The 15,568-nt window shown below is 48.2% G+C and overlaps 51 non-coding genes across 51 annotated transcripts; all 51 read right to left on the bottom strand.

Moving 5' to 3' along the window:
* Window positions 1-654: 654 nt before the first annotated feature.
* On the bottom strand, window positions 655-773 carry LOC138551655 (5S ribosomal RNA). Its single transcript, XR_011295369.1, has one exon. It is a non-coding gene; the product is annotated as a 5S ribosomal RNA (ribosomal RNA).
* A 106-nt stretch (window positions 774-879) lies between these two features.
* LOC138551653 (5S ribosomal RNA) lies at window positions 880-998 on the bottom strand. Its single transcript, XR_011295367.1, has one exon. It is a non-coding gene; the product is annotated as a 5S ribosomal RNA (ribosomal RNA).
* Window positions 999-1,104: 106 nt separating this feature from the next.
* Window positions 1,105-1,223, bottom strand: LOC138551652 (5S ribosomal RNA). The gene has a single exon (XR_011295366.1). It is a non-coding gene; the product is annotated as a 5S ribosomal RNA (ribosomal RNA).
* Window positions 1,224-1,329: 106 nt separating this feature from the next.
* LOC138551651 (5S ribosomal RNA) lies at window positions 1,330-1,448 on the bottom strand. Its single transcript, XR_011295364.1, has one exon. It is a non-coding gene; the product is annotated as a 5S ribosomal RNA (ribosomal RNA).
* A 106-nt stretch (window positions 1,449-1,554) lies between these two features.
* LOC138552672 (5S ribosomal RNA) lies at window positions 1,555-1,673 on the bottom strand. The gene has a single exon (XR_011296351.1). It is a non-coding gene; the product is annotated as a 5S ribosomal RNA (ribosomal RNA).
* Window positions 1,674-1,779: 106 nt separating this feature from the next.
* LOC138551650 (5S ribosomal RNA) lies at window positions 1,780-1,898 on the bottom strand. Its single transcript, XR_011295363.1, has one exon. It is a non-coding gene; the product is annotated as a 5S ribosomal RNA (ribosomal RNA).
* A 474-nt stretch (window positions 1,899-2,372) lies between these two features.
* On the bottom strand, window positions 2,373-2,491 carry LOC138551649 (5S ribosomal RNA). The gene has a single exon (XR_011295362.1). It is a non-coding gene; the product is annotated as a 5S ribosomal RNA (ribosomal RNA).
* Window positions 2,492-2,597: 106 nt separating this feature from the next.
* Window positions 2,598-2,716, bottom strand: LOC138552898 (5S ribosomal RNA). The gene has a single exon (XR_011296576.1). It is a non-coding gene; the product is annotated as a 5S ribosomal RNA (ribosomal RNA).
* A 107-nt stretch (window positions 2,717-2,823) lies between these two features.
* Window positions 2,824-2,942, bottom strand: LOC138551648 (5S ribosomal RNA). Its single transcript, XR_011295361.1, has one exon. It is a non-coding gene; the product is annotated as a 5S ribosomal RNA (ribosomal RNA).
* A 463-nt stretch (window positions 2,943-3,405) lies between these two features.
* LOC138551647 (5S ribosomal RNA) lies at window positions 3,406-3,524 on the bottom strand. Its single transcript, XR_011295360.1, has one exon. It is a non-coding gene; the product is annotated as a 5S ribosomal RNA (ribosomal RNA).
* Window positions 3,525-3,630: 106 nt separating this feature from the next.
* Window positions 3,631-3,749, bottom strand: LOC138553092 (5S ribosomal RNA). The gene has a single exon (XR_011296769.1). It is a non-coding gene; the product is annotated as a 5S ribosomal RNA (ribosomal RNA).
* Window positions 3,750-4,404: 655 nt separating this feature from the next.
* On the bottom strand, window positions 4,405-4,523 carry LOC138551645 (5S ribosomal RNA). The gene has a single exon (XR_011295359.1). It is a non-coding gene; the product is annotated as a 5S ribosomal RNA (ribosomal RNA).
* Window positions 4,524-4,629: 106 nt separating this feature from the next.
* Window positions 4,630-4,748, bottom strand: LOC138551644 (5S ribosomal RNA). The gene has a single exon (XR_011295358.1). It is a non-coding gene; the product is annotated as a 5S ribosomal RNA (ribosomal RNA).
* A 106-nt stretch (window positions 4,749-4,854) lies between these two features.
* LOC138551643 (5S ribosomal RNA) lies at window positions 4,855-4,973 on the bottom strand. Its single transcript, XR_011295357.1, has one exon. It is a non-coding gene; the product is annotated as a 5S ribosomal RNA (ribosomal RNA).
* Window positions 4,974-5,079: 106 nt separating this feature from the next.
* Window positions 5,080-5,198, bottom strand: LOC138551641 (5S ribosomal RNA). Its single transcript, XR_011295355.1, has one exon. It is a non-coding gene; the product is annotated as a 5S ribosomal RNA (ribosomal RNA).
* A 106-nt stretch (window positions 5,199-5,304) lies between these two features.
* LOC138552670 (5S ribosomal RNA) lies at window positions 5,305-5,423 on the bottom strand. Its single transcript, XR_011296350.1, has one exon. It is a non-coding gene; the product is annotated as a 5S ribosomal RNA (ribosomal RNA).
* A 106-nt stretch (window positions 5,424-5,529) lies between these two features.
* On the bottom strand, window positions 5,530-5,648 carry LOC138551640 (5S ribosomal RNA). Its single transcript, XR_011295354.1, has one exon. It is a non-coding gene; the product is annotated as a 5S ribosomal RNA (ribosomal RNA).
* A 474-nt stretch (window positions 5,649-6,122) lies between these two features.
* LOC138551639 (5S ribosomal RNA) lies at window positions 6,123-6,241 on the bottom strand. The gene has a single exon (XR_011295353.1). It is a non-coding gene; the product is annotated as a 5S ribosomal RNA (ribosomal RNA).
* A 106-nt stretch (window positions 6,242-6,347) lies between these two features.
* Window positions 6,348-6,466, bottom strand: LOC138552586 (5S ribosomal RNA). Its single transcript, XR_011296266.1, has one exon. It is a non-coding gene; the product is annotated as a 5S ribosomal RNA (ribosomal RNA).
* Window positions 6,467-6,572: 106 nt separating this feature from the next.
* On the bottom strand, window positions 6,573-6,691 carry LOC138552897 (5S ribosomal RNA). Its single transcript, XR_011296575.1, has one exon. It is a non-coding gene; the product is annotated as a 5S ribosomal RNA (ribosomal RNA).
* Window positions 6,692-6,798: 107 nt separating this feature from the next.
* Window positions 6,799-6,917, bottom strand: LOC138551638 (5S ribosomal RNA). The gene has a single exon (XR_011295352.1). It is a non-coding gene; the product is annotated as a 5S ribosomal RNA (ribosomal RNA).
* Window positions 6,918-7,380: 463 nt separating this feature from the next.
* On the bottom strand, window positions 7,381-7,499 carry LOC138551637 (5S ribosomal RNA). The gene has a single exon (XR_011295351.1). It is a non-coding gene; the product is annotated as a 5S ribosomal RNA (ribosomal RNA).
* Window positions 7,500-7,605: 106 nt separating this feature from the next.
* LOC138553091 (5S ribosomal RNA) lies at window positions 7,606-7,724 on the bottom strand. Its single transcript, XR_011296768.1, has one exon. It is a non-coding gene; the product is annotated as a 5S ribosomal RNA (ribosomal RNA).
* A 655-nt stretch (window positions 7,725-8,379) lies between these two features.
* Window positions 8,380-8,498, bottom strand: LOC138553152 (5S ribosomal RNA). The gene has a single exon (XR_011296828.1). It is a non-coding gene; the product is annotated as a 5S ribosomal RNA (ribosomal RNA).
* A 106-nt stretch (window positions 8,499-8,604) lies between these two features.
* On the bottom strand, window positions 8,605-8,723 carry LOC138551636 (5S ribosomal RNA). Its single transcript, XR_011295350.1, has one exon. It is a non-coding gene; the product is annotated as a 5S ribosomal RNA (ribosomal RNA).
* A 106-nt stretch (window positions 8,724-8,829) lies between these two features.
* On the bottom strand, window positions 8,830-8,948 carry LOC138553046 (5S ribosomal RNA). Its single transcript, XR_011296723.1, has one exon. It is a non-coding gene; the product is annotated as a 5S ribosomal RNA (ribosomal RNA).
* Window positions 8,949-9,054: 106 nt separating this feature from the next.
* LOC138551635 (5S ribosomal RNA) lies at window positions 9,055-9,173 on the bottom strand. Its single transcript, XR_011295349.1, has one exon. It is a non-coding gene; the product is annotated as a 5S ribosomal RNA (ribosomal RNA).
* A 106-nt stretch (window positions 9,174-9,279) lies between these two features.
* Window positions 9,280-9,398, bottom strand: LOC138551634 (5S ribosomal RNA). The gene has a single exon (XR_011295348.1). It is a non-coding gene; the product is annotated as a 5S ribosomal RNA (ribosomal RNA).
* Window positions 9,399-9,504: 106 nt separating this feature from the next.
* On the bottom strand, window positions 9,505-9,623 carry LOC138551352 (5S ribosomal RNA). Its single transcript, XR_011295074.1, has one exon. It is a non-coding gene; the product is annotated as a 5S ribosomal RNA (ribosomal RNA).
* Window positions 9,624-9,729: 106 nt separating this feature from the next.
* LOC138553044 (5S ribosomal RNA) lies at window positions 9,730-9,848 on the bottom strand. The gene has a single exon (XR_011296721.1). It is a non-coding gene; the product is annotated as a 5S ribosomal RNA (ribosomal RNA).
* Window positions 9,849-9,954: 106 nt separating this feature from the next.
* On the bottom strand, window positions 9,955-10,073 carry LOC138551633 (5S ribosomal RNA). Its single transcript, XR_011295347.1, has one exon. It is a non-coding gene; the product is annotated as a 5S ribosomal RNA (ribosomal RNA).
* A 106-nt stretch (window positions 10,074-10,179) lies between these two features.
* On the bottom strand, window positions 10,180-10,298 carry LOC138551632 (5S ribosomal RNA). Its single transcript, XR_011295346.1, has one exon. It is a non-coding gene; the product is annotated as a 5S ribosomal RNA (ribosomal RNA).
* A 106-nt stretch (window positions 10,299-10,404) lies between these two features.
* Window positions 10,405-10,523, bottom strand: LOC138551340 (5S ribosomal RNA). The gene has a single exon (XR_011295063.1). It is a non-coding gene; the product is annotated as a 5S ribosomal RNA (ribosomal RNA).
* A 106-nt stretch (window positions 10,524-10,629) lies between these two features.
* On the bottom strand, window positions 10,630-10,748 carry LOC138551630 (5S ribosomal RNA). The gene has a single exon (XR_011295344.1). It is a non-coding gene; the product is annotated as a 5S ribosomal RNA (ribosomal RNA).
* A 463-nt stretch (window positions 10,749-11,211) lies between these two features.
* Window positions 11,212-11,330, bottom strand: LOC138551629 (5S ribosomal RNA). The gene has a single exon (XR_011295343.1). It is a non-coding gene; the product is annotated as a 5S ribosomal RNA (ribosomal RNA).
* A 106-nt stretch (window positions 11,331-11,436) lies between these two features.
* LOC138552585 (5S ribosomal RNA) lies at window positions 11,437-11,555 on the bottom strand. The gene has a single exon (XR_011296265.1). It is a non-coding gene; the product is annotated as a 5S ribosomal RNA (ribosomal RNA).
* Window positions 11,556-11,661: 106 nt separating this feature from the next.
* On the bottom strand, window positions 11,662-11,780 carry LOC138552896 (5S ribosomal RNA). The gene has a single exon (XR_011296574.1). It is a non-coding gene; the product is annotated as a 5S ribosomal RNA (ribosomal RNA).
* A 107-nt stretch (window positions 11,781-11,887) lies between these two features.
* On the bottom strand, window positions 11,888-12,006 carry LOC138551628 (5S ribosomal RNA). The gene has a single exon (XR_011295342.1). It is a non-coding gene; the product is annotated as a 5S ribosomal RNA (ribosomal RNA).
* A 106-nt stretch (window positions 12,007-12,112) lies between these two features.
* LOC138551627 (5S ribosomal RNA) lies at window positions 12,113-12,231 on the bottom strand. Its single transcript, XR_011295341.1, has one exon. It is a non-coding gene; the product is annotated as a 5S ribosomal RNA (ribosomal RNA).
* Window positions 12,232-12,337: 106 nt separating this feature from the next.
* Window positions 12,338-12,456, bottom strand: LOC138551328 (5S ribosomal RNA). Its single transcript, XR_011295052.1, has one exon. It is a non-coding gene; the product is annotated as a 5S ribosomal RNA (ribosomal RNA).
* Window positions 12,457-12,562: 106 nt separating this feature from the next.
* LOC138553043 (5S ribosomal RNA) lies at window positions 12,563-12,681 on the bottom strand. The gene has a single exon (XR_011296720.1). It is a non-coding gene; the product is annotated as a 5S ribosomal RNA (ribosomal RNA).
* Window positions 12,682-12,787: 106 nt separating this feature from the next.
* LOC138551626 (5S ribosomal RNA) lies at window positions 12,788-12,906 on the bottom strand. The gene has a single exon (XR_011295340.1). It is a non-coding gene; the product is annotated as a 5S ribosomal RNA (ribosomal RNA).
* A 106-nt stretch (window positions 12,907-13,012) lies between these two features.
* Window positions 13,013-13,131, bottom strand: LOC138551625 (5S ribosomal RNA). The gene has a single exon (XR_011295339.1). It is a non-coding gene; the product is annotated as a 5S ribosomal RNA (ribosomal RNA).
* Window positions 13,132-13,237: 106 nt separating this feature from the next.
* On the bottom strand, window positions 13,238-13,356 carry LOC138551317 (5S ribosomal RNA). Its single transcript, XR_011295041.1, has one exon. It is a non-coding gene; the product is annotated as a 5S ribosomal RNA (ribosomal RNA).
* A 655-nt stretch (window positions 13,357-14,011) lies between these two features.
* On the bottom strand, window positions 14,012-14,130 carry LOC138553151 (5S ribosomal RNA). Its single transcript, XR_011296827.1, has one exon. It is a non-coding gene; the product is annotated as a 5S ribosomal RNA (ribosomal RNA).
* A 106-nt stretch (window positions 14,131-14,236) lies between these two features.
* Window positions 14,237-14,355, bottom strand: LOC138551624 (5S ribosomal RNA). Its single transcript, XR_011295338.1, has one exon. It is a non-coding gene; the product is annotated as a 5S ribosomal RNA (ribosomal RNA).
* Window positions 14,356-14,461: 106 nt separating this feature from the next.
* LOC138553042 (5S ribosomal RNA) lies at window positions 14,462-14,580 on the bottom strand. The gene has a single exon (XR_011296719.1). It is a non-coding gene; the product is annotated as a 5S ribosomal RNA (ribosomal RNA).
* A 106-nt stretch (window positions 14,581-14,686) lies between these two features.
* On the bottom strand, window positions 14,687-14,805 carry LOC138551623 (5S ribosomal RNA). The gene has a single exon (XR_011295337.1). It is a non-coding gene; the product is annotated as a 5S ribosomal RNA (ribosomal RNA).
* Window positions 14,806-14,911: 106 nt separating this feature from the next.
* On the bottom strand, window positions 14,912-15,030 carry LOC138551622 (5S ribosomal RNA). The gene has a single exon (XR_011295336.1). It is a non-coding gene; the product is annotated as a 5S ribosomal RNA (ribosomal RNA).
* Window positions 15,031-15,136: 106 nt separating this feature from the next.
* Window positions 15,137-15,255, bottom strand: LOC138553504 (5S ribosomal RNA). The gene has a single exon (XR_011297164.1). It is a non-coding gene; the product is annotated as a 5S ribosomal RNA (ribosomal RNA).
* A 106-nt stretch (window positions 15,256-15,361) lies between these two features.
* On the bottom strand, window positions 15,362-15,480 carry LOC138553041 (5S ribosomal RNA). Its single transcript, XR_011296718.1, has one exon. It is a non-coding gene; the product is annotated as a 5S ribosomal RNA (ribosomal RNA).
* Window positions 15,481-15,568: the final 88 nt, after the last annotated feature.

The raw sequence follows: 15,568 nt of genomic DNA, 5'->3' as shown, positions 1-15,568 counted from the left end.
CTGGTCCTAGTGAGTTTGGTACTTTTAAGCATCTAGTCGGCTAGACCTTGCAGTTTTGAAAGGCAATTGAGAAATGGCTCACTTCCTGAACTTGGAGCACAAAAAAGCCTACAGCACCTGGTATTCCCAGGCGGTCTCCCATCCAGGTACTAACTAGGCCCGACACTGCTTAGTGTGGTGTGGCCGTAGGCTCTAGAAATGCTAAGAATATTACTCTTATGCATTTGCATTTAGTAAGCTAAGCCATGCAGCCACTTGCAACATGATACCACGCTCATCGCTCGATCAGGCTCGATCAGGCGAGATATATAAGACTGGTGGGCCCATTCAGGACTCCTATGTCTGGTAGGATAACTTTAATCCATCCATCCTGTTTCTGTTGCAGGGAGGTGGAGAGAACAATCAACACAATAACGGCTTTCTTTCATGCCTCTTGAACGACTCAATATTCTCTGTACTGCATTACATGTGAAAGTCGATTTATTACCCATGAACACACTACCTGTATGCTAATTATATGTAAATAGGTAGCTCCAGCCCTCATAATGTTGTCCAACATTTCCGCTATAAAACGGGATAAAATTATTTTGGAAACATACCAAATTTGAAAAGTAATTGAGAAGTTGTGCAATTACTAATCATGGAGCACAAAATAGCCTACAGCACCTGGTATTCCCAGGCGGTCTCCCATCCAGGTACTAACTAGGCCCGACACTGCTTAGCTTCCGAGATCAGACGAGATCGGGCGCATTCAGTGTGGTGTGGCCGTAGGCTCTGGGCCTAGTGAGTTTTGTACTTTTAAGCATCTAGTCGGCTAGACCTTGCAGTTTTGAAAGGCAATTGAGAAATGGCTCACTTCCTGAACTTGGAGCACAAAAAAGCCTACAGCACCTGGTATTCCCAGGCGGTCTCCCATCCAGGTACTAACTAGGCCCGACACTGCTTAGCTTCCGAGATCAGACGAGATCGGGCGCATTCAGTGTGGTGTGGCCGTAGGCTCTGGTCCTAGTGAGTTTTGTACTTTTAAGCATCTAGTCGGCTAGACCTTGCAGTTTTGAAAGGCAATTGAGAAATGGCTCACTTCCTGAACTTGGAGCACAAAAAAGCCTACAGCACCTGGTATTCCCAGGCGGTCTCCCATCCAGGTACTAACTAGGCCCGACACTGCTTAGCTTCCGAGATCAGACGAGATCGGGCGCATTCAGTGTGGTGTGGCCGTAGGCTCTGGGCCTAGTGAGTTTTGTACTTTTAAGCATCTAGTCGGCTAGACCTTGCAGTTTTGAAAGGCAATTGAGAAATGGCTCACTTCCTGAACTTGGAGCACAAAAAAGCCTACAGCACCTGGTATTCCCAGGCGGTCTCCCATCCAGGTACTAACTAGGCCCGACACTGCTTAGCTTCCGAGATCAGACGAGATCGGGCGCATTCAGTGTGGTGTGGCCGTAGGCTCTGGGCCTAGTGAGTTTTGTACTTTTAAGCATATAGTCGGCTAGACCTTGCAGTTTTGAAAGGCAATTGAGAAATGGCTCACTTCCTGAACTTGGAGCACAAAAAAGCCTACAGCACCTGGTATTCCCAGGCGGTCTCCCATCCAGGTACTAACTAGGCCCGACACTGCTTAGCTTCCGAGATCAGACGAGATCAGGCGCATTCAGTGTGGTGTGGCCGTAGGCTCTGGGCCTAGTGAGTTTTGTACTTTTAAGCATCTAGTCGGCTAGACCTTGCAGTTTTGAAAGGCAATTGAGAAATGGCTCACTTCCTGAACTTGGAGCACAAAAAAGCCTACAGCACCTGGTATTCCCAGGCGGTCTCCCATCCAGGTACTAACTAGGCCCGACACTGCTTAGCTTCCGAGATCAGACGAGATCGGGCGCATTCAGTGTGGTGTGGCCGTAGGCTCTAGAAATGCTAAGAATATTACTCTTATGCATTTGCATTTAGTAAGCTAAGCCATGCAGCCACTTGCAACATGATACCACGCTCATCGCTCGATCAGCGCTCGATCAGGCTCGATCAGGCGAGATATATAAGACTGGTGGGCCCATTCAGGACTCCTATGTCTGGTAGGATAACTTTAATCCATCCATCCTGTTTCTGTTGCAGGGAGGTGGAGAGAACAATCAACACAATAACGGCTTTCTTTCATGCCTCTTGAAGGACTCAATATTCTCTGTACTGCATTACATGTGAAAGTCGATTTATTACCCATGAACACACTACCTGTATGCTAATTATATGTAAATAGGTAGCTCCAGCCCTCATAATGCTGTCCAACATTTCCGCTATAAAACGGGATACAATTATTTTGGAAACATACCAAATTTGAAAAGTAATTGAGAAGTTGCGCAATTACTAATCATGGAGCACAAAATAGCCTACAGCACCTGGTATTCCCAGGCGGTCTCCCATCCAGGTACTAACTAGGCCCGACACTGCTTAGCTTCCGAGATCAGACGAGATCGGGCGCATTCAGTGTGGTGTGGCCGTAGGCTCTGGGCCTAGTGAGTTTTGTACTTTTAAGCATCTAGTCGGCTAGACCTTGCAGTTTTGAAAGGCAATTGAGAAATGGCTCACTTCCTGAACTTGGAGCACAAAAAAGCCTACAGCACCTGGTATTCCCATGCGGTCTCCCATCCAGGTACTAACTAGGCCCGACACTGCTTAGCTTCCGAGATCAGACGAGATCAGGCGCATTCAGTGTGGTGTGGCCGTAGGCTCTGGGCCTAGTGAGTTTTGTACTTTTAAGCATCTAGTCGGCTAGACCTTGCAGTTTTGAAAGGCAATTGAGAAATGGCTCACTTCCTGAACTTGGAGCAAAAAAAAAGCCTACAGCACCTGGTATTCCCAGGCGGTCTCCCATCCAGGTACTAACTAGGCCCGACACTGCTTAGCTTCCGAGATCAGACGAGATCGGGCGCATTCAGTGTGGTGTGGCCGTAGGCTCTAGAAATGCTAAGAATATTACTCTTATGCATTTGCATTTAGTAAGCTAAGCCATGCAGCCACTTGCAACATGATACCACGCTCATCGCTCGATCAGGCTCGATCAGGCGAGATATATAAGACTGGTGGGCCCATTCAGGACTCCTATGTCTGGTAGGATAACTTTAATCCATCCATCCTGTTTCTGTTGCAGGGAGGTGGAGAGAACAATCAACACAATAACGGCTTTCTTTCATGCCTCTTGAAGGACTCAATATTCTCTGTACTGCATTACATGTGAAAGTCGATTTATTACCCATGAACACACTACCTGTATGCTAATTATATGTAAATAGGTAGCTCCAGCCCTCATAATGTTGTCCAACATTTCCGCTATAAAACGGGATACAATTATTTTGGAAACATACCAAATTTGAAAAGTAATTGAGAAGTTGTGCAATTACTAATCATGGAGCACAAAATAGCCTACAGCACCTGGTATTCCCAGGCGGTCTCCCATCCAGGTACTAACTAGGCCCGACACTGCTTAGCTTCCGAGATCAGACGAGATCGGGCGCATTCAGTGTGGTGTGGCCGTAGGCTCTGGGCCTAGTGAGTTTTGTACTTTTAAGCATCTAGTCGGCTAGACCTTGCAGTTTTGAAAGGCAATTGAGAAATGGCTCACTTCCTGAACTTGGAGCACAAAAAAGCCTACAGCACCTGGTATTCCCAGGCGGTCTCCCATCCAGGTACTAACTAGGCCCGACACTGCTTAGATTCCGAGATCAGACGAGATCGGGCGCATTCAGTGTGGTGTGGCCGTAGGCTCTGGTCCTAGTGAGTTTTGTACTTTTAAGCATCTAGTCGGCTAGACCTTGCAGTTTTGAAAGGCAATTGAGAAATGGCTCACTTCCTGAACTTGGAGCACAAAAAAGCCTACAGCACCTGGTATTCCCAGGCGGTCTCCCATCCAGGTACTAACTAGGCCCGACACTGCTTAGTGTGGTGTGGCCGTAGGCTCTAGAAATGCTAAGAATATTACTCTTATGCATTTGCATTTAGTAAGCTAAGCCATGCAGCCACTTGCAACATGATACCACGCTCATCGCTCGATCAGGCTCGATCAGGCGAGATATATAAGACTGGTGGGCCCATTCAGGACTCCTATGTCTGGTAGGATAACTTTAATCCATCCATCCTGTTTCTGTTGCAGGGAGGTGGAGAGAACAATCAACACAATAACGGCTTTCTTTCATGCCTCTTGAAGGACTCAATATTCTCTGTACTGCATTACATGTGAAAGTCGATTTATTACCCATGAACACACTACCTGTATGCTAATTATATGTAAATAGGTAGCTCCAGCCCTCATAATGTTGTCCAACATTTCCGCTATAAAACGGGATAAAATTATTTTGGAAACATACCAAATTTGAAAAGTAATTGAGAAGTTGTGCAATTACTAATCATGGAGCACAAAATAGCCTACAGCACCTGGTATTCCCAGGCGGTCTCCCATCCAGGTACTAACTAGGCCCGACACTGCTTAGCTTCCGAGATCAGACGAGATCGGGCGCATTCAGTGTGGTGTGGCCGTAGGCTCTGGGCCTAGTGAGTTTTGTACTTTTAAGCATCTAGTCGGCTAGACCTTGCAGTTTTGAAAGGCAATTGAGAAATGGCTCACTTCCTGAACTTGGAGCACAAAAAAGCCTACAGCACCTGGTATTCCCAGGCGGTCTCCCATCCAGGTACTAACTAGGCCCGACACTGCTTAGCTTCCGAGATCAGACGAGATCGGGCGCATTCAGTGTGGTGTGGCCGTAGGCTCTGGTCCTAGTGAGTTTTGTACTTTTAAGCATCTAGTCGGCTAGACCTTGCAGTTTTGAAAGGCAATTGAGAAATGGCTCACTTCCTGAACTTGGAGCACAAAAAAGCCTACAGCACCTGGTATTCCCAGGCGGTCTCCCATCCAGGTACTAACTAGGCCCGACACTGCTTAGCTTCCGAGATCAGACGAGATCGGGCGCATTCAGTGTGGTGTGGCCGTAGGCTCTGGGCCTAGGGAGTTTTGTACTTTTAAGCATCTAGTCGGCTAGACCTTGCAGTTTTGAAAGGCAATTGAGAAATGGCTCACTTCCTGAACTTGGAGCACAAAAAAGCCTACAGCACCTGGTATTCCCAGGCGGTCTCCCATCCAGGTACTAACTAGGCCCGACACTGCTTAGCTTCCGAGATCAGACGAGATCGGGCGCATTCAGTGTGGTGTGGCCGTAGGCTCTGGGCCTAGTGAGTTTTGTACTTTTAAGCATATAGTCGGCTAGACCTTGCAGTTTTGAAAGGCAATTGAGAAATGGCTCACTTCCTGAACTTGGAGCACAAAAAAGCCTACAGCACCTGGTATTCCCAGGCGGTCTCCCATCCAGGTACTAACTAGGCCCGACACTGCTTAGCTTCCGAGATCAGACGAGATCAGGCGCATTCAGTGTGGTGTGGCCGTAGGCTCTGGGCCTAGTGAGTTTTGTACTTTTAAGCATCTAGTCGGCTAGACCTTGCAGTTTTGAAAGGCAATTGAGAAATGGCTCACTTCCTGAACTTGGAGCACAAAAAAGCCTACAGCACCTGGTATTCCCAGGCGGTCTCCCATCCAGGTACTAACTAGGCCCGACACTGCTTAGCTTCCGAGATCAGACGAGATCGGGCGCATTCAGTGTGGTGTGGCCGTAGGCTCTAGAAATGCTAAGAATATTACTCTTATGCATTTGCATTTAGTAAGCTAAGCCATGCAGCCACTTGCAACATGATACCACGCTCATCGCTCGATCAGCGCTCGATCAGGCTCGATCAGGCGAGATATATAAGACTGGTGGGCCCATTCAGGACTCCTATGTCTGGTAGGATAACTTTAATCCATCCATCCTGTTTCTGTTGCAGGGAGGTGGAGAGAACAATCAACACAATAACGGCTTTCTTTCATGCCTCTTGAAGGACTCAATATTCTCTGTACTGCATTACATGTGAAAGTCGATTTATTACCCATGAACACACTACCTGTATGCTAATTATATGTAAATAGGTAGCTCCAGCCCTCATAATGCTGTCCAACATTTCCGCTATAAAACGGGATACAATTATTTTGGAAACATACCAAATTTGAAAAGTAATTGAGAAGTTGCGCAATTACTAATCATGGAGCACAAAATAGCCTACAGCACCTGGTATTCCCAGGCGGTCTCCCATCCAGGTACTAACTAGGCCCGACACTGCTTAGCTTCCGAGATCAGACGAGATCGGGCGCATTCAGTGTGGTGTGGCCGTAGGCTCTGGGCCTAGTGAGTTTTGTACTTTTAAGCATCTAGTCGGCTAGACCTTGCAGTTTTGAAAGGCAATTGAGAAATGGCTCACTTCCTGAACTTGGAGCACAAAAAAGCCTACAGCACCTGATATTCCCAGGCGGTCTCCCATCCAGGTACTAACTAGGCCCGACACTGCTTAGCTTCCGAGATCAGACGAGATCGGGCGCATTCAGTGTGGTGTGGCCGTAGGCTCTGGGCCTAGTGAGTTTTGTACTTTTAAGCATCTAGTCGGCTAGACCTTGCAGTTTTGAAAGGCAATTGAGAAATGGCTCACTTCCTGAACTTGGAGCACAAAAAAGCCTACAGCACCTGGTATTCCCATGCGGTCTCCCATCCAGGTACTAACTAGGCCCGACACTGCTTAGCTTCCGAGATCAGACGAGATCAGGCGCATTCAGTGTGGTGTGGCCGTAGGCTCTGGGCCTAGTGAGTTTTGTACTTTTAAGCATCTAGTCGGCTAGACCTTGCAGTTTTGAAAGGCAATTGAGAAATGGCTCACTTCCTGAACTTGGAGCAAAAAAAAAGCCTACAGCACCTGGTATTCCCAGGCGGTCTCCCATCCAGGTACTAACTAGGCCCGACACTGCTTAGCTTCCGAGATCAGACGAGATCGGGCGCATTCAGTGTGGTGTGGCCGTAGGCTCTAGAAATGCTAAGAATATTACTCTTATGCATTTGCATTTAGTAAGCTAAGCCATGCAGCCACTTGCAACATGATACCACGCTCATCGCTCGATCAGGCTCGATCAGGCGAGATATATAAGACTGGTGGGCCCATTCAGGACTCCTATGTCTGGTAGGATAACTTTAATCCATCCATCCTGTTTCTGTTGCAGGGAGGTGGAGAGAACAATCAACACAATAACGGCTTTCTTTCATGCCTCTTGAAGGACTCAATATTCTCTGTACTGCATTACATGTGAAAGTCGATTTATTACCCATGAACACACTACCTGTATGCTAATTATATGTAAATAGGTAGCTCCAGCCCTCATAATGTTGTCCAACATTTCCGCTATAAAACGGGATACAATTATTTTGGAAACATACCAAATTTGAAAAGTAATTGAGAAGTTGTGCAATTACTAATCATGGAGCACAAAATAGCCTACAGCACCTGGTATTCCCAGGCGGTCTCCCATCCAGGTACTAACTAGGCCCGACACTGCTTAGCTTCCGAGATCAGACGAGATCGGGCGCATTCAGTGTGGTGTGGCCGTAGGCTCTGGGCCTAGTGAGTTTTGTACTTTTAAGCATCTAGTCGGCTAGACCTTGCAGTTTTGAAAGGCAATTGAGAAATGGCTCACTTCCTGAACTTGGAGCACAAAAAAGCCTACAGCACCTGGTATTCCCAGGCGGTCTCCCATCCAGGTACTAACTAGGCCCGACACTGCTTAGATTCCGAGATCAGACGAGATCGGGCGCATTCAGTGTGGTGTGGCCGTAGGCTCTGGTCCTAGTGAGTTTTGTACTTTTAAGCATCTAGTCGGCTAGACCTTGCAGTTTTGAAAGGCAATTGAGAAATGGCTCACTTCCTGAACTTGGAGCACAAAAAAGCCTACAGCACCTGGTATTCCCAGGCGGTCTCCCATCCAGGTACTAACTAGGCCCGACACTGCTTAGTGTGGTGTGGCCGTAGGCTCTAGAAATGCTAAGAATATTACTCTTATGCATTTGCATTTAGTAAGCTAAGCCATGCAGCCACTTGCAACATGATACCACGCTCATCGCTCGATCAGGCTCGATCAGGCGAGATATATAAGACTGGTGGGCCCATTCAGGACTCCTATGTCTGGTAGGATAACTTTAATCCATCCATCCTGTTTCTGTTGCAGGGAGGTGGAGAGAACAATCAACACAATAACGGCTTTCTTTCATGCCTCTTGAAGGACTCAATATTCTCTGTACTGCATTACATGTGAAAGTCGATTTATTACCCATGAACACACTACCTGTATGCTAATTATATGTAAATAGGTAGCTCCAGCCCTCATAATGTTGTCCAACATTTCCGCTATAAAACGGGATAAAATTATTTTGGAAACATACCAAATTTGAAAAGTAATTGAGAAGTTGTGCAATTACTAATCATGGAGCACAAAATAGCCTACAGCACCTGGTATTGCCAGGCGGTCTCCCATCCAGGTACTAACTAGGCCCGACACTGCTTAGCTTCCGAGATCAGACGAGATCGGGCGCATTCAGTGTGGTGTGGCCGTAGGCTCTGGGCCTAGTGAGTTTTGTACTTTTAAGCATCTAGTCGGCTAGACCTTGCAGTTTTGAAAGGCAATTGAGAAATGGCTCACTTCCTGAACTTGGAGCACAAAAAAGCCTACAGCACCTGGTATTCCCAGGCGGTCTCCCATCCAGGTACTAACTAGGCCCGACACTGCTTAGCTTCCGAGATCAGACGAGATCGGGCGCATTCAGTGTGGTGTGGCCGTAGGCTCTGGTCCTAGTGAGTTTTGTACTTTTAAGCATCTAGTCGGCTAGACCTTGCAGTTTTGAAAGGCAATTGAGAAATGGCTCACTTCCTGAACTTGGAGCACAAAAAAGCCTACAGCACCTGGTATTCCCAGGCGGTCTCCCATCCAGGTACTAACTAGGCCTGACACTGCTTAGCTTCCGAGATCAGACGAGATCGGGCGCATTCAGTGTGGTGTGGCCGTAGGCTCTGGGCCTAGTGAGTTTTGTACTTTTAAGCATCTAGTCGGCTAGACCTTGCAGTTTTGAAAGGCAATTGAGAAATGGCTCACTTCCTGAACTTGGAGCACAAAAAAGCCTACAGCACCTGGTATTCCCAGGCGGTCTCCCATCCAGGTACTAACTAGGCCCGACACTGCTTAGCTTCCGAGATCAGACGAGATCGGGCGCATTCAGTGTGGTGTGGCCGTAGGCTCTGGGCCTAGTGAGTTTTGTACTTTTAAGCATCTAGTCGGCTAGACCTTGCAGTTTTGAAAGGCAATTGAGAAATGGCTCACTTCCTGAACTTGGAGCACAAAAAAGCCTACAGCACCTGGTATTCCCAGGCGGTCTCCCATCCAGGTACTAACTAGGCCCGACACTGCTTAGCTTCCGAGATCAGACGAGATCGGGCGCATTCAGTGTGGTGTGGCCGTAGGCTCTGGGCCTAGTGAGTTTTGTACTTTTAAGCATCTAGTCGGCTAGACCTTGCAGTTTTGAAAGGCAATTGAGAAATGGCTCACTTCCTGAACTTGGAGCACAAAAAAGCCTACAGCACCTGGTATTCCCAGGCGGTCTCCCATCCAGGTACTAACTAGGCCCAACACTGCTTAGCTTCCGAGATCAGACGAGATCGGGCGCATTCAGTGTGGTGTGGCCGTAGGCTCTGGGCCTAGTGAGTTTTGTACTTTTAAGCATCTAGTCGGCTAGACCTTGCAGTTTTGAAAGGCAATTGAGAAATGGCTCACTTCCTGAACTTGGAGCACAAAAAAGCCTACAGCACCTGGTATTCCCAGGCGGTCTCCCATCCAGGTACTAACTAGGCCTGACACTGCTTAGCTTCCGAGATCAGACGAGATCGGGCGCATTCAGTGTGGTGTGGCCGTAGGCTCTGGGCCTAGTGAGTTTTGTACTTTTAAGCATCTAGTCGGCTAGACCTTGCAGTTTTGAAAGGCAATTGAGAAATGGCTCACTTCCTGAACTTGGAGCACAAAAAAGCCTACAGCACCTGGTATTCCCAGGCGGTCTCCCATCCAGGTACTAACTAGGCCCGACACTGCTTAGCTTCCGAGATCAGACGAGATCGGGCGCATTCAGTGTGGTGTGGCCGTAGGCTCTGGGCCTAGTGAGTTTTGTACTTTTAAGCATCTAGTCGGCTAGACCTTGCAGTTTTGAAAGGCAATTGAGAAATGGCTCACTTCCTGAACTTGGAGCACAAAAAAGCCTACAGCACCTGGTATTCCCAGGCGGTCTCCCATCCAGGTACTAACTAGGCCCGACACTGCTTAGCTTCCGAGATCAGACGAGATCGGGCGCATTCAGTGTGGTGTGGCCGTAGGCTCTGGGCCTAGTGAGTTTTGTACTTTTAAGCATCTAGTCGGCTAGACCTTGCAGTTTTGAAAGGCAATTGAGAAATGGCTCACTTCCTGAACTTGGAGCACAAAAAAGCCTACAGCACCTGGTATTCCCAGGCGGTCTCCCATCCAGGTACTAACTAGGCCCAACACTGCTTAGCTTCCGAGATCAGACGAGATCGGGCGCATTCAGTGTGGTGTGGCCGTAGGCTCTGGGCCTAGTGAGTTTTGTACTTTTAAGCATCTAGTCGGCTAGACCTTGCAGTTTTGAAAGGCAATTGAGAAATGGCTCACTTCCTGAACTTGGAGCACAAAAAAGCCTACAGCACCTGGTATTCCCAGGCGGTCTCCCATCCAGGTACTAACTAGGCCCGACACTGCTTAGCTTCCGAGATCAGACGAGATCGGGCGCATTCAGTGTGGTGTGGCCGTAGGCTCTAGAAATGCTAAGAATATTACTCTTATGCATTTGCATTTAGTAAGCTAAGCCATGCAGCCACTTGCAACATGATACCACGCTCATCGCTCGATCAGGCTCGATCAGGCGAGATATATAAGACTGGTGGGCCCATTCAGGACTCCTATGTCTGGTAGGATAACTTTAATCCATCCATCCTGTTTCTGTTGCAGGGAGGTGGAGAGAACAATCAACACAATAACGGCTTTCTTTCATGCCTCTTGAAGGACTCAATATTCTCTGTACTGCATTACATGTGAAAGTCGATTTATTACCCATGAACACACTACCTGTATGCTAATTATATGTAAATAGGTAGCTCCAGCCCTCATAATGCTGTCCAACATTTCCGCTATAAAACGGGATACAATTATTTTGGAAACATACCAAATTTGAAAAGTAATTGAGAAGTTGCGCAATTACTAATCATGGAGCACAAAATAGCCTACAGCACCTGGTATTCCCAGGCGGTCTCCCATCCAGGTACTAACTAGGCCCGACACTGCTTAGCTTCCGAGATCAGACGAGATCGGGCGCATTCAGTGTGGTGTGGCCGTAGGCTCTGGGCCTAGTGAGTTTTGTACTTTTAAGCATCTAGTCGGCTAGACCTTGCAGTTTTGAAAGGCAATTGAGAAATGGCTCACTTCCTGAACTTGGAGCACAAAAAAGCCTACAGCACCTGATATTCCCAGGCGGTCTCCCATCCAGGTACTAACTAGGCCCGACACTGCTTAGCTTCCGAGATCAGACGAGATCGGGCGCATTCAGTGTGGTGTGGCCGTAGGCTCTGGGCCTAGTGAGTTTTGTACTTTTAAGCATCTAGTCGGCTAGACCTTGCAGTTTTGAAAGGCAATTGAGAAATGGCTCACTTCCTGAACTTGGAGCACAAAAAAGCCTACAGCACCTGGTATTCCCATGCGGTCTCCCATCCAGGTACTAACTAGGCCCGACACTGCTTAGCTTCCGAGATCAGACGAGATCAGGCGCATTCAGTGTGGTGTGGCCGTAGGCTCTGGGCCTAGTGAGTTTTGTACTTTTAAGCATCTAGTCGGCTAGACCTTGCAGTTTTGAAAGGCAATTGAGAAATGGCTCACTTCCTGAACTTGGAGCAAAAAAAAAGCCTACAGCACCTGGTATTCCCAGGCGGTCTCCCATCCAGGTACTAACTAGGCCCGACACTGCTTAGCTTCCGAGATCAGACGAGATCGGGCGCATTCAGTGTGGTGTGGCCGTAGGCTCTGGGCCTAGTGAGTTTTGTACTTTTAAGCATCTAGTCGGCTAGACCTTGCAGTTTTGAAAGGCAATTGAGAAATGGCTCACTTCCTGAACTTGGAGCACAAAAAAGCCTACAGCACCTGGTATTCCCAGGCGGTCTCCCATCCAGGTACTAACTAGGCCCGACACTGCTTAGCTTCCGAGATCAGACGAGATCGGGCGCATTCAGTGTGGTGTGGCCGTAGGCTCTGGGCCTAGTGAGTTTTGTACTTTTAAGCATCTAGTCGGCTAGACCTTGCAGTTTTGAAAGGCAATTGAGAAATGGCTCACTTCCTGAACTTGGAGCACAAAAAAGCCTACAGCACCTGGTATTCCCAGGCGGTCTCCCATCCAGGTACTAACTAGGCCCAACACTGCTTAGCTTCCGAGATCAGACGAGATCGGGCGCATTCAGTGTGGTGTGGCCGTAGGCTCTGGGCCTAGTGAGTTTTGTACTTTTAAGCATCTAGTCGGCTAGACCTTGCAGTTTTGAAAGGCAATTGAGAAATGGCTCACTTCCTGAACTTGGAGCACAAAAAAGCCTACAGCACCTGGTATTCCCAGGCGGTCTCCCATCCAGGTACTAACTAGGCCTGACACTGCTTAGCTTCCGAGATCAGACGAGATCGGGCGCATTCAGTGTGGTGTGGCCGTAGGCTCTGGGCCTAGTGAGTTTTGTACTTTTAAGCATCTAGTCGGCTAGACCTTGCAGTTTTGAAAGGCAATTGAGAAATGGCTCACTTCCTGAACTTGGAGCACAAAAAAGCCTACAGCACCTGGTATTCCCAGGCGGTCTCCCATCCAGGTACTAACTAGGCCCGACACTGCTTAGCTTCCGAGATCAGACGAGATCGGGCGCATTCAGTGTGGTGTGGCCGTAGGCTCTGGGCCTAGTGAGTTTTGTACTTTTAAGCATCTAGTCGGCTAGACCTTGCAGTTTTGAAAGGCAATTGAGAAATGGCTCACTTCCTGAACTTGGAGCACAAAAAAGCCTACAGCACCTGGTATTCCCAGGCGGTCTCCCATCCAGGTACTAACTAGGCCCGACACTGCTTAGCTTCCGAGATCAGACGAGATCGGGCGCATTCAGTGTGGTGTGGCCGTAGGCTCTGGGCCTAGTGAGTTTTGTACTTTTAAGCATCTAGTCGGCTAGACCTTGCAGTTTTGAAAGGCAATTGAGAAATGGCTCACTTCCTGAACTTGGAGCACAAAAAAGCCTACAGCACCTGGTATTCCCAGGCGGTCTCCCATCCAGGTACTAACTAGGCCCAACACTGCTTAGCTTCCGAGATCAGACGAGATCGGGCGCATTCAGTGTGGTGTGGCCGTAGGCTCTGGGCCTAGTGAGTTTTGTACTTTTAAGCATCTAGTCGGCTAGACCTTGCAGTTTTGAAAGGCAATTGAGAAATGGCTCACTTCCTGAACTTGGAGCACAAAAAAGCCTACAGCACCTGGTATTCCCAGGCGGTCTCCCATCCAGGTACTAACTAGGCCCGACACTGCTTAGTGTGGTGTGGCCGTAGGCTCTAGAAATGCTAAGAATATTACTCTTATGCATTTGCATTTAGTAAGCTAAGCCATGCAGCCACTTGCAACATGATACCACGCTCATCGCTCGATCAGGCTCGATCAGGCGAGATATATAAGACTGGTGGGCCCATTCAGGACTCCTATGTCTGGTAGGATAACTTTAATCCATCCATCCTGTTTCTGTTGCAGGGAGGTGGAGAGAACAATCAACACAATAACGGCTTTCTTTCATGCCTCTTGAAGGACTCAATATTCTCTGTACTGCATTACATGTGAAAGTCGATTTATTACCCATGAACACACTACCTGTATGCTAATTATATGTAAATAGGTAGCTCCAGCCCTCATAATGTTGTCCAACATTTCCGCTATAAAACGGGATAAAATTATTTTGGAAACATACCAAATTTGAAAAGTAATTGAGAAGTTGTGCAATTACTAATCATGGAGCACAAAATAGCCTACAGCACCTGGTATTGCCAGGCGGTCTCCCATCCAGGTACTAACTAGGCCCGACACTGCTTAGCTTCCGAGATCAGACGAGATCGGGCGCATTCAGTGTGGTGTGGCCGTAGGCTCTGGGCCTAGTGAGTTTTGTACTTTTAAGCATCTAGTCGGCTAGACCTTGCAGTTTTGAAAGGCAATTGAGAAATGGCTCACTTCCTGAACTTGGAGCACAAAAAAGCCTACAGCACCTGGTATTCCCAGGCGGTCTCCCATCCAGGTACTAACTAGGCCCGACACTGCTTAGCTTCCGAGATCAGACGAGATCGGGCGCATTCAGTGTGGTGTGGCCGTAGGCTCTGGTCCTAGTGAGTTTTGTACTTTTAAGCATCTAGTCGGCTAGACCTTGCAGTTTTGAAAGGCAATTGAGAAATGGCTCACTTCCTGAACTTGGAGCACAAAAAAGCCTACAGCACCTGGTATTCCCAGGCGGTCTCCCATCCAGGTACTAACTAGGCCTGACACTGCTTAGCTTCCGAGATCAGACGAGATCGGGCGCATTCAGTGTGGTGTGGCCGTAGGCTCTGGGCCTAGTGAGTTTTGTACTTTTAAGCATCTAGTCGGCTAGACCTTGCAGTTTTGAAAGGCAATTGAGAAATGGCTCACTTCCTGAACTTGGAGCACAAAAAAGCCTACAGCACCTGGTATTCCCAGGCGGTCTCCCATCCAGGTACTAACTAGGCCCGACACTGCTTAGCTTCCGAGATCAGACGAGATCGGGCGCATTCAGTGTGGTGTGGCCGTAGGCTCTGGGCCTAGTGAGTTTTGTACTTTTAAGCATCTAGTCGGCTAGACCTTGCAGTTTTGAAAGGCAATTGAGAAATGGCTCACTTCCTGAACTTGGAGCACAAAAAAGCCTACAGCACCTGGTATTCCCAGGCGGTCTCCCATCCAGGTACTAACTAGGCCCGACACTGCTTAGCTTCCGAGATCAGACGAGATCGGGCGCATTCAGTGTGGTGTGGCCGTAGGCTCTGGGCCTAGTGAGTTTTGTACTTTTAAGCATCTAGTCGGCTAGACCTTGCAGTTTTGAAAGGCAATTGAGAAATGGCTCACTTCCTGAACTTGGAGCACAAAAAAGCCTACAGCACCTGGTATTCCCAGGCGGTCTCCCATCCAGGTACTAACTAGGCCCAACACTGCTTAGCTTCCGAGATCAGACGAGATCGGGCGCATTCAGTGTGGTGTGGCCGTAGGCTCTGGGCCTAGTGAGTTTTGTACTTTTAAGCATCTAGTCGGCTAGACCTTGCAGTTTTGAAAGGCAATTGAGAAATGGCTCACTTCCTGAACTTGGAGCACAAAAAAGCCTACAGCACCTGGTATTCCCAGGCGGTCTCCCATCCAGGTACTAACTAGGCCTGACACTGCTTAGCTTCCGAGATCAGACGAGATCGGGCGCATTCAGTGTGGTGTGGCCGTAGGCTCTGGGCCTAGTGAGTTTTGTACTTTTAAGCATCTAGTCGGCTAGACCTTGCAGTTTTGAAAGGCAATTGAGAAATGGCTCACTTCCT

Source organism: Ambystoma mexicanum, unplaced genomic scaffold (assembly GCF_040938575.1).
Source record: "Ambystoma mexicanum isolate Mex_15411 unplaced genomic scaffold, UKY_AmexF1_1 Mex_scaf106, whole genome shotgun sequence".
Classification (NCBI taxonomy): domain Eukaryota; kingdom Metazoa; phylum Chordata; class Amphibia; order Caudata; family Ambystomatidae; genus Ambystoma; species Ambystoma mexicanum.
The sequence above is the reverse complement of the archived record's forward strand: the minus strand, read 5'-3'. Positions and strand labels throughout refer to the sequence as shown.